This window comes from Sinocyclocheilus grahami, unplaced genomic scaffold (assembly GCF_001515645.1).
Source record: "Sinocyclocheilus grahami isolate Dianchi unplaced genomic scaffold, SAMN03320097.WGS_v1.1 scaffold2064.1, whole genome shotgun sequence".
NCBI lineage: Eukaryota > Metazoa > Chordata > Actinopteri > Cypriniformes > Cyprinidae > Sinocyclocheilus > Sinocyclocheilus grahami.
The window spans coordinates 34,341-46,864 of NW_015507243.1; the positions used below are offsets into that span (position 1 = coordinate 34,341).

Here is a 12,524-nt window from a genome sequence, read left to right on the forward strand (position 1 = left end):
CACACACACACACACACACACACACACACACACACACACACACACACAGAGACGCATGCGCGCGCGCACGCACGCACACAGAGAGACAGACACACAGACACACACACACAGATTTAATTGATTTCTTTTTTTTTTTGCAGTCAAATTGCATTGACTATTTTGCTCTAAAATATGAGACACCAACGTTTTAGGAGACACAGAATAGGACGCAAGCTTATTCCATAACGGTTTTATTTCCTATTTGGGTTTATGTAGATTATATGCTTTTTTAAATTTAAAAAAAAAAATATTAACAGTTTTTCCCCAAGGCATTGTTAGATGCCAGTGTTTCCTGTCATAGCTATGCAATGATTTTGATTTTAAAAACACTATAGCTATGATATTGTTTTTAAATCTGTCTTTAACCTCAGAACGATCTCAAAGTAAAAACAGGTGCTTAAGTCTGATTGTGCGGTGGCTGTGCTTAAAAATTTTATTTTTATAAACTTAATTCAAGTGATGAAGGATTTTAAAAGTCAGCAGTAATCAGTGTTAAATACTACTGTAAGGTTAACCCTGTCTGCTTTAAATGTTTGAATGAAATGAGTTACATTACTTTAATAAAGTTATTGAAATAGTTTAACTACTTATTACATTTTAAATAGAGTAACTTGTAATCTGTAACCTATTACATTTCCAAAGTAACCTTCCCAGCACTGCACACACACATACTGTACACACACACACACACACACACACACACTCACACACCCACCCACACAGGACAAACACACCCACACACACACACAGGACAAACACACACACACACACACACACACACAGGACAGTGTTAGAATATAACATTTTCTAGTTATGATAAGTTAGCAGAAATTGCAAGCCATTTGTAACCCCCCCCCCCCAATGTAATTTTCATTTTTAATAATTAAAAATCATGTAATTATTTTATTTATATAAATCCATTTTAAATGTTATTATTCATTAAATGTTTAATGAAATATTATTCTAAATAGAATTTATATAATTTTAATGAGGTATTTTAGGTATTTAGATATATTATCATACATATTAAATACATTACATTTTTATTATTCTTATACATTAATTTATAAGTTAAATATAGAATAAAATAAAATTACATATCATATATACAGATATATTTATAATATTTAAATAAATAAATGTTTCTGTACATAAACTAGTAGCAGAATAGGCCTTCAAATATTGTCCTCCGAGTCAGAATGGTTGAGTGCTGATCTAAATTCTTGATTTCCATGGACAAAATTCTCATTAGTTTAATTGTTGTGATCATCAGAATCACGCATGACGCACCTGCGTGGCACAGATCACGGGTTTTCCTGCAGAATTACAGCGTCCGATCATCATCTTCTGAGCGATGAAGAGTTTTTCCACCGGGATCTCGATGCCCAGGTCACCACGAGCCACCATGATGCCATCGCTCTCCTTCAGGATCTCCTCGAAACTACAGTGAGGAATGATGAGATGTGAGGAGACATGGAGAGCATGTGACAGCTTTTGGAAGTGTGTGGCAGCATTTGGAAGTGTGTGGAAGGGCTTTGAAGCGTGAAGAAGCGTGTGGTAGCGTGTAGAAGTGTTTAGAAGCATTTTGAAGTGTCTTGAAGCGTGTGGAAGCATATTGAAGCGTGTGTAAGAGTGTTAAAGCATGTTGAAGTGTGTTGAAGTGTGTGGAAGCGTTTAGAAGTGTGTGGAAGCATGTTAAAGCATGTTGAAGCGTCTTGAAGCATGTGGAAGCGCGTGTAGAAGTGTGTGGAAGCATGTGAAAGCATGTAGAAGTGCGTGGAAGTGTGTTGAAGCGTGCTGAAGTGTGTGGAAGCATCTTGAAGTGTGTGTAGAAGTGCGTGGAAGCATGTTAAAGCGTGCGGAAGTGTGTGGAAGCGTGTTAAAGCATGTTGAAGCATCTTGAAGCGTGCGGAAGTATGTGGAAGCGTGTAGAAGTGTGTGGAAGCGTGTTAAAGCATGTGGAAGCGTGTTGAAGCATCTTGATGTGGTGTAAGCGTGTTACAGCATGTTGTAATGAGTGGAAGCCCGTGGAAGCATGTAGAAGCGTGTGGAAGCCCATGGAAGCATGTAGAAGCGTGTGGAAGCGTGTTAAAGCATGTTGAAGCGTGTGGATGCATCTTGAAGCATGTGGAAGCACGTTGAAGCATCTTGAAGTATTATAAGCATGTTAAAGCATGTTGAAGAGTGTGGAAGCGCGTGTAGAAGCACATGGAAGCGTGTGAAAGCGTGTTGAAGTGTGTGGAAGTGCATGGAAGTGCGTAGAAGCGTGTTAAAGCATGTTGAAGCGTGTGGAAATGTGTTGAGGCGTGTTAAAGCATGTGGAGGCATGTAGAAGCTTGTGTAGAAGCACGTGGAAGCATGCAGAAGCGTGTGGAACAGTGTTGAAGCATGTGGAATCATGTGAAAGCGTATGGAAACATGTGGAAGTGTGTGGAAGCATGTGGAAGCGTCTTGAAGCATATAGAAGCGTGCGGAAACGTGTTGAAGCGTGTAGAAACATGTAGAAGCGTGTTGAAGCTTGTGAAAGCGTGTTGAAGCTTGTTGAAGCGTGTGGAAGCATGTAGAAGCGTGTGGAAGCATTCTGAAGCATGTGGAAGCATGTTGAAATGTGTGGAAGCATGTACAAGCGCATGGATGCGTCTTGAAGCGTGTTGAAGCATGTGGAAGCGTGTTGAAGTGTGTGGAAGCGTGTTGAAGCGTGTGGAAGCGTGTTGAAGCATCTTGAAGCATGTGGAATCATGTGAAAGCGTATGGAAACATGTGGAAGTGTGTGGAAGCATGTGGAAGCGTCTTGAAGCATATAGAAGCGTGCGGAAACGTGTTGAAGCGTGTAGAAACATGTAGAAGCGTGTTGAAGCTTGTGAAAGCGTGTTGAAGCTTGTTGAAGCGTGTGGAAGCATGTAGAAGCGTGTCAAAGTGTGTGAAAGCATGTAGAAGCGTGTGGAAGCATTCTGAAGCATGTGGAAGCATGTTGAAATGTGTGGAAGCATGTACAAGCGCATGGATGCGTCTTGAAGCGTGTTGAAGCATGTGGAAGCGTGTTGAAGTGTGTGGAAGCGTGTTGAAGCATCTTGAAGCACGTTGAAGCGTGTGGAAGTATGTTGAAGCGTGTGGAAGCGTCTTGAAGCGTGTGGAAGCGTCTTGAAGCGTATGGAAGCATGTGGAAGCATTTTGAAGCGTGTGGAAGCATTTTGAAGCGTGTGGAAGCATGTTGAAGCACGTTGAAGCGTCTTGAAGCATGTTGAAATAAGTGGAAGCCCGTGGAAGCATGTAGAAGTGTGTGGAACGGTTTTAAAGCATGTTGAAGCGTGTGGATGCATCTTGAAGCATGTGGAAGCACGTTGAAGCGCGTGGAAGTGTGTGGAAGTGCATGGAAGCATGTAGAAGCGTGTGGAAGTGTGTTAAAGCATGTTGAAGCGTGTGGAAGCACGTTGAAGCGCGTGGAAGTGTGTGGAAGTGCATGGAAGCATGTAGAAGCGTGTGGAAGTGTGTTAAAGCATGTTGAAGCGTGTGGAAGCACGTTGAAGCGCGTGGAAGTGTGTGGAAGAGCATGGAAGCATGTAGAAGCGTGTGGATGCATCTTGAAGCGTGTGGAAGTGTGTGGAAGTGCATGGAAGCATGTAGAAGTATGTGGAATAATGTGGAAGCATGTTAAAGCATATTAAAGCATGTGGAAGCATGTTGAAGCATCTTGAAGTATTATAAGCATGTTAAAGCATGTTGAAGAGTGTGGAAGCGCGTGTAGAAGCACGTGCAAGCGTGTTGAAGTGTGTGGAAGTGCATGGAAGTGCGTAGAAGCGTGTTAAAGCATGTTGAAGCGTGTGCAAAAGCACGTGGAACCGTGTTAAAACATGTTGAAGCGTATGGAAATGTGTTGAGGCGTGTTAAAGCATGTGGAGGCATGTAGAAGCATGTGTAGAAGCACGCGGAAGCATGCAGAAGCGTGTGGAAGCATGTTGAAGCATGTGGAACCGTCTGGAAGCGTGTTAAAGCATGTGGAACAGTGTTGAATCATGTGAAAGCGCATGGAAGCATGTGGAAGTGTGTGGAAGCATGTGAACGCGAGTGGAAGAGTGTGGAAGCGTCTTGAAGAATACAGAAGCGTGCAGAAACGTGTTGAAGCGTGTGGAAACACGTAGAAGCGTGTTGAAGCTTGTGAAAGCATGTTGAAGCTTGTGAAAGCATGTTGAAGCTTGTTGAAGCATGTGGAAGCATGTAGAAGCGTGTGGAAGTATGTAGAAGCGTGTGGAAGCGTTCTGAAGCATGTAGAAGCATGTGGAAGTGTGTTGAAATGTCTGGAAGCATGTACAAGCGCATGGATGCGTCTTGAAGCGCGTTGAAGCATGTGGAAGCGTGATGAAGTGTGTGGAAGCGTGTTGAAGTGTGTGGAAGCGTGTTGAAGTGTGTGGAAGCGTGTGGAAGCGTCTTGAAGCACATTGAAGGGTGGAAGAGTGTTTAAGCATGTGGAAGTATGTTGAAGCATGTGGAAGCGTTCTGAAGCGTGTTGAAGTATGTGGAAGCGTGATGAAGTGTGTGGAAGCGTGTTGAAGTGTGTGGAAGCGTGTGGAAGCGTCTTGAAGCACATTGAAGGGTGGAAGAGTGTTTAAGCATGTGGAAGTATGTTGAAGCATGTGGAAGCGTTCTGAAGCGTGTTGAAGTATGTGGAAGCGTGATGAAGTGTGTGGAAGCGTGTTGAAGTGTGTGGAAGCGTGTGGAAGCGTCTTGAAGCACATTGAAGGGTGGAAGAGTGTTTAAGCATGTGGAAGTATGTTGAAGCATGTGGAAGCGTTCTGAAGCGTGTTGAAGTATGTGGAAGCGTGATGAAGTGTGTGGAAGCGTGTTGAAGTGTGTGGAAGCGTGTTGAAGTGTGTGGAAGCGTGTGGAAGTGTGTTGAAGCATGTGGAAGTGTCTTGAAGCGTGTAGAAGCATGTTGAAACGTGCAGAAGTATGTTATAGCGTGTGGAAGCGCGTTGAAGCATGTTGAAGCGTGTGGAAGCATGTGGAAGCATTTTGAAGCGTGTGGAAGCGTGTTGAAGTGTGTGGAAGCGTGTTGAAGCATGTTGAAGCGTCTTGAAGCGTGTTGAAGCATGCGGAAGAATGTTGAAGTGAGTGGAAGCATGTTGAAGCGTGTGGAAGCATGTTGAAGCGTGTTAAAGCGTGTGGAAGAATGTGGAAGCGTGTTGAAGCATGTTGAAGCGTGTTGAAGCGTGTGGAAGCGTCTTGAAGCATGTTGAAGCGTGTGGAAGTGTCTTAAAGCGTGTTGAAGCATCTTGAAGCACGTTGAAGCATGTGGAAGAGTGTTGAAGCATGTGGAAGTATGTTAAAGCATGTGGATGTATGTTGAAGCATGTAGAAGTATGTTGAAGCATGTGGAAGCGTCTTGAAGCGTGTAGAAGCATGTTGAAGCATGCGGAAGTATGTGGAAGCGTGTTGAAGTGTGTGGAAGCATGTTGAAGCGTGTTGAAGCGTGTGGAAGCGTGTTGAAGCATGTTGAAGTGTGTGGAAGCGTGTGGAAGCGTGTTGAAGTGTGTGGAAGAATGTGGAATTGTGTGTTGAATCTGAGTCTCACTTCTGAACACCCTGTCTGCTCTCCACTTTGCTGATGATTTTGATGTTCTGTCCTTTGGCTCCCAGTGCCTCTCTCACGGCCCTCACATCCTTAGCCGAGCGGATGAACGAGGCGAAGATGATGTCCACGTCCTGCTCCACACCGAACAGCAGGTCAGATCGGTCGCGGTCGCTCACTGCCGGCAGGTTCACCAGCTCTGCCCCGGCAGATTCACACCTTTACGACTACCCAGAATGCCACTGTTCTCAACGCCCAGCCTCCACCCACGTCTCACCTGACAGAAGAAGAGTTCAGGAGACCAGAAACACTTTATGCATCAGGGTGAAAAAACTGATTCATTTATGACCAAATAATCGAAATCTGCTAATGATTTACTTTGATTTCATTAGCCTTGTACGACTTGTTTTAAATCTGAGGACTGTAGCTGGAGGAGCAATCAAACCCATCTACAGCAATTAAACAATGAAATCTGATAAATAAAATAATTTTTGGAATAGAAATGAATAGGTTTGTTTTAAAGTGTCCAGAACAAAGAATGATTACTGATTAAACATATCATTAGTGATATCCAAATATCACAATATGAAAGTAATATATAAGCTTTTGCACAAACAAACAATAACAGGGTGAAGCTTATAAAAATATCATAAAACGTGTGTGGGACATACCACTGCAAAAAAAAGAAAGAAAGAAAGAAAACTGAGACATTATTTTATGCATAAATAAAAAATAAAGATAAAAATAAAGCATATTATATAGCATATTAACTAAGCGTATTTAAATTTTTTGCATTATGACAATTTTCAGTATAGCAATGCAAAATATTCTCATTCTCTTTACTATAATTAAAAAATCTTATGAAAATGAATTTCTTTAATCTCAATGTATTTTAATGGTGATCATGAGCTGATGTTTGTTTGCTTTACCAATCTCCAGGACTTTGAGTGCGAGGAGGCCGTCATCAATGAATACCCTGCTTCCTTTCTTGAGCACGCGGGGCAGGCTGGGATAATCCATCCAGATCACCGACCCGTCCGTCTTATCACGATCCGCCTCTGCCGTCACCACCCGAACCAACGCTCCTCGCTCCAGCATCACCTCAGCGTCTGCAGACTGTCTCACACACACACACACACACACTGAGAGTCTGACTCACTGTCACACACACACTCCTCTACTCAGGCCAGTCGTACCCCTTTAACCAGGTTTCCAGAGCGATGGCCACAGGCCTGTAGTACAGCGGGTCAGAGGTCAACGTCTCCACCGCCTCACGGATGTTACGTATCGTCTCTCCATGATACTAGAAGAGACACATGTGAGACGCTGTACGTGTGTCACACAGATACACACACTCCCTCCCACACACACCTCATGAGAGCCGTGAGAGAAGTTCAGTCTGGCGATGTTCATACCGGCCTTCACCATCTCCTGCAGTTTGGTGACGGAGCGGGAGGCAGGGCCTTTTTTGAAATGATAAGATAAAAAATATTAAAAATAGGTTTTCCTGTAGCTCAGAAAGTTGAACAGGCAAAGGATGAACCGATTCAATGTAAATATGCACTCAATTTCATTGTCAGATATAAAAATACGTCATGTAATTCTGATGATTATGATTGTATTGTGGCAATGCAGTGACTGACCGATGGTGCCGATGATGCTGGTGTTGCGCGCAGTGATCGGCTCCTGATCGATGTCCAGCAGACACAGATGCTCCAGAAATGTGTCGGCCATCGATGCGTCCAACTGCTGCTTCTGAATGAAGGAGTCCGGCACAGCCATGACGTCTGAGTAACGCCTGATACGAGCTGGACAGACAAACAGATGAATGGACAGACAGACAGACAGAGAGAAAGACGAATGGACAGACAGAGAGATAGAGACAGACAGGGGGATGGACAGAGATAAAGATAGACACAGACGAATGGACAGAGACAGACAGACAGAAAGACGAATGGACAGACAAATGGATGGACAGAGAGATAAAGACAGACACACAGATGGATGGACAGACAGAGAGACAGACAGATGGACAGACAGACAGACAGAGAGTGAGACAGACAGACAGAGAGTGAGACAGACAGACAGAGAGTGAGACAGACAGACAGAGAGTGAGACAGACAGACAGAGAGTGAGACAGACAGACAGAGAGTGAGACAGACAGACAGAGAGTGAGACAGACAGACAGAGAGTGAGACAGACAGACAGAGAGTGAGACAGACAGACAGAGAGTGAGACAGACAGACAGAGAGTGAGACAGACAGACAGAGAGTGAGACAGACAGACAGAGAGTGAGACAGACAGACAGAGAGTGAGACAGACAGACAGAGAGTGAGACAGACAGACAGAGAGAAAGACGAATGGACAGACAGAGAGACAGACAGATGGACAGACAGACAGACAGACGAATGGACAAAGAAAGACAAATGGACAGACAGAGAGATAGAGACAGACAGGTGGATGGACAGACAGATGGACAGAGAGAGAGAGAGACAGACAGAGACAGACAGACGGACAGACGAATGGACAGAGAGATAGAGACAGACAGACAGACAGAGAGAGAGACAGACAGACAGAGAGAGACAGACAGAGACAGCCAGACGAATGGACAGACAGACGAATGGAGAGAGAAATAGAGACAGACAGAGAGAGAGACAGACAGACAGACAGACAGATGAATGGACAGACAGACGAATGGACAGAGAGATAGAGACAGACAGACAGACAAATGGACAGAGATAGAGACAGACAGATGGACGGACAGAGACAGACAGACAGAGAGATGAATGGATGGTCAGACAAACAGAGAGAGAGACAAACAGACAGACAGACAGGAGCAATCAGATTCATAATCTTTTCATCAAAAGTATCACACAATGAGAGGAACATTTTGACCAATTATTAAACACAATCATTTATTTTACCAAACGTCTCTCTGGAATACTAGTATCTGTGTCTAGTGATTTTAAACTGTATAACTATATAACTGATGGTCGTCTCCATTGTCTCCGTGTCTCTCATGCCGTGACACACTCAGAATAAACTCATGCACACTCCAGTCAGTCTTTCATGTGATCTGCTGATTGATCTGATCAATCGTTCGCAGTGAGTCAGTGATGATGATGACAGGTCTCTCTTCATGACCACTGGATGAAGATGTTTGTGATGAACAGACGGAGGAGTGTTAGTCAAGGACGAGCAAATGAAAAGAAGAAAACGAGCAGAGAGAAGCAAAGAAAACAGAGAGGGCAGACGAGTGTGTTTGATGTGAGAGCGAAGAAACAAGATCCTGCAAAACACTGAAGAGAGAAACACATCTGACTGACATCTGCTGAGATTCTGTTCATGGAGAGAAAGACTCATGAAGAGAAAAGCAAGGTCACAACACGTCAGAGATGGAGACAGGGAGGATGAATGAACCGAGTCAGTGCTGGATAAAAGAAATCCATGAGACAGACAGTACAGAGCTGAAGAAGAGTTCACTGCAAACACACACCGCACAGCTCAGACACGTGATCACATGACACTGTGACTGACAGACGCATCGGCCAATGAGAGACAGGCATGTGTGGGCGGAGTCAAGAGTAAGTGACAGCTAATGGGGGTGTGGTTTTTCAATATATCGTACTATCAATCATCTGAGCTTGAATGCGCACGTGTGCACATACACACAAGCGTCCTCAGCTATCTTATTGCGGACACCACATATACTTCTATTGTTTTTATATACAGCTAGTTATAAACATTTATTTTATTATCCTCAAAAGGAGGTTTTGAGAGATTTAATTTTTTTGGCTTAGCTCACTTCTAGGTACTTTTGCCCCCAAAATATGGTACAAACACACACACACACACACACACACACGTTTGTTTTTGAGAATTGTGGGGACTCTCCATAGGCGTAATGGTTTTTATACTGTACAAACTGTATATTCTATTGCCCTACACCAACCCTACCCCTAAACCTACCCCTCACAGGAGACTTTGTGCATTTTTTCTTTCTCAAAAAAACTCACTCTGTATGATTTATAAGTTTTTGAAAAGTGGGGACATTTGGTAATGTCCCCAAAAATCACCTTCTCCTTGTAATACCCGTCATACCCATGTTATTATACAAATTTGTGTCCTCATGTCACAAAAACACACACACACACTCGCGCACACACCCACACTCGCGCACACACCCACACTCGCGCACACACCCACACTCGCGCACACACCCACACTCGCGCACACACCCACACTCGCGCACACACCCACACTCGCGCACACACCCACACTCGCGCACACACCCACACTCGCGCACACACACACACTCACACTCACACTGCGCACACTCAAGCGCACACACTCAAGCGCACACTCACACTCGCGCACACACAAAAACACACACATTCACACACAAACACACTCGCGCACACACAAAAACACACACACACACACACTCGCGCACACACACACTGACACACTCGCGCACACACACACTGACACACTCGCGCACACACACACTGACACACTCGCGCACACACACACTGACACACTCGCGCACACACACACTGACACACTCGCGCACACACACACTGACACACTCGCGCACACACACACTGACACACTCGCGCACACACACACTGACACACTCGCGCACACACACACTGACACACTCGCGCACACACACACTGACACACTCGCGCACACACACACTGACACACTCGCGCACACACACACTGACACACTCGCGCACACACACACTGACACACTCGCGCACACACACACTGACACACTCGCGCACACACACACACACACTCGCGCACACACACACTGACACACTCGCGCACACACACACTGACACACTCGCGCACACACACTGACACACTCGCGCACACACTGACACACACGCACACAAACACACACGCACACACTGACACACTCTCACACACTGACACACTCTCACACACTGACACACTCTCACACACTGACACACTCTCACACACACTGACACACTCGCGCACACTGACACACTCGCGCACACTGACACACACTCGCGCACACTGACACACACTCGCGCTCGCGCACACACAAAAACACACACACTCGCGCACACACAAAAACACACACATTCGCACACACACTCACACAAAAACACACACATTCGCACACACACTCACACAAAAACACACACATTCGCACACACACTCACACAAAAACACACACATTCGCACACACACTCACACAAAAACACACACATTCGCACACACACTCACACAAAAACACACACATTCGCACACACACTCACACAAAAACACACACATTCGCACACACACTCACACAAAAACACACACATTCGCACACACACTCACACAAAAACACACACATTCGCACACACACTCACACAAAAACACACACATTCGCACACACACTCACACAAAAACACACACATTCGCACACACACTCACACAAAAACACACACATTCGCACACACACTCACACAAAAACACACACATTCGCACACACACTCACACAAAAACACACACATTCGCACACACACTCACACAAAAACACACACATTCGCACACACACTCACACAAAAACACACACATTCGCACACACACTCACACAAAAACACACACATTCGCACACACACTCACACAAAAACACACACATTCGCACACACACTCACACAAAAACACACACATTCGCACACACACTCACACAAAAACACACACATTCGCACACACACTCACACAAAAACACACACATTCACACACAAACACACTCGCGCACACACAAAAACACACACACACACACATTCACAAACACACTCGCACACACACTCGCGCACACACAAAAACACACACATTCGCACACACACTCACACAAAAACACACACATTCACACACAAACACACTCACTCACACACACACACACACACACACACACACACACCCCCACCCACACACACACACACACACACACACACACACTCGCGCACACACACACTGACACACTCGCGCACACACACTGACACACTCGTGCACACACTGACACACACGCACACACACTGACACACACGCACACAAACACACACGCACACAAACACACTCTCACACACTGACACACTCTCACACACTGACACACTCTCACACACACTGACACACTCGCGCACACTGACACACACTCGCGCACACTGACACACACTCACGCACACTGACACACACTCACGCACACTCTCACACACTCACGCACACTCTCACACACTCACGCACACTCTCTCACACACACACACACACACACACACACACACTCGCGCACACACACACTGACACACTCGCGCACACACACACTGACACACTCGCGCACACACACTGACACACTCGCGCACACACTGACACACACGCACACAAACACACACGCACACACTGACACACTCTCACACACTGACACACTCTCACACACTGACACACTCTCACACACTGACACACTCTCACACACTGACACACTCTCACACACTGACACACTCTCACACACTGACACACTCTCACACACTGACACACTCTCACACACTGACACACTCTCACACACTGACACACTCTCACACACTGACACACTCTCACACACTGACACACTCTCACACACTGACACACTCTCACACACTGACACACTCTCACACACTGACACACTCTCACACACTGACACACTCTCACACACTGACACACTCTCACACACTGACACACTCTCACACACTGACACACTCTCACACACTGACACACTCTCACACACTGACACACTCTCACACACTGACACACTCTCACACACTGACACACTCTCACACACACTGACACACTCGCGCACACTGACACACACTCGCGCACACTGACACACACTCACGCACACTGACACACACTCACGCACACTCTCACAC

General features: G+C 45.5%; 1 pseudogene; it reads right to left on the reverse strand.

Moving 5' to 3' along the window:
• Positions 1-1,236: 1,236 nt before the first annotated feature.
• Positions 1,237-7,412, reverse strand: LOC107573902 (pyruvate kinase PKM-like; annotated as a pseudogene).
• Between the last annotated feature and the right edge of the window lie 5,112 nt (positions 7,413-12,524).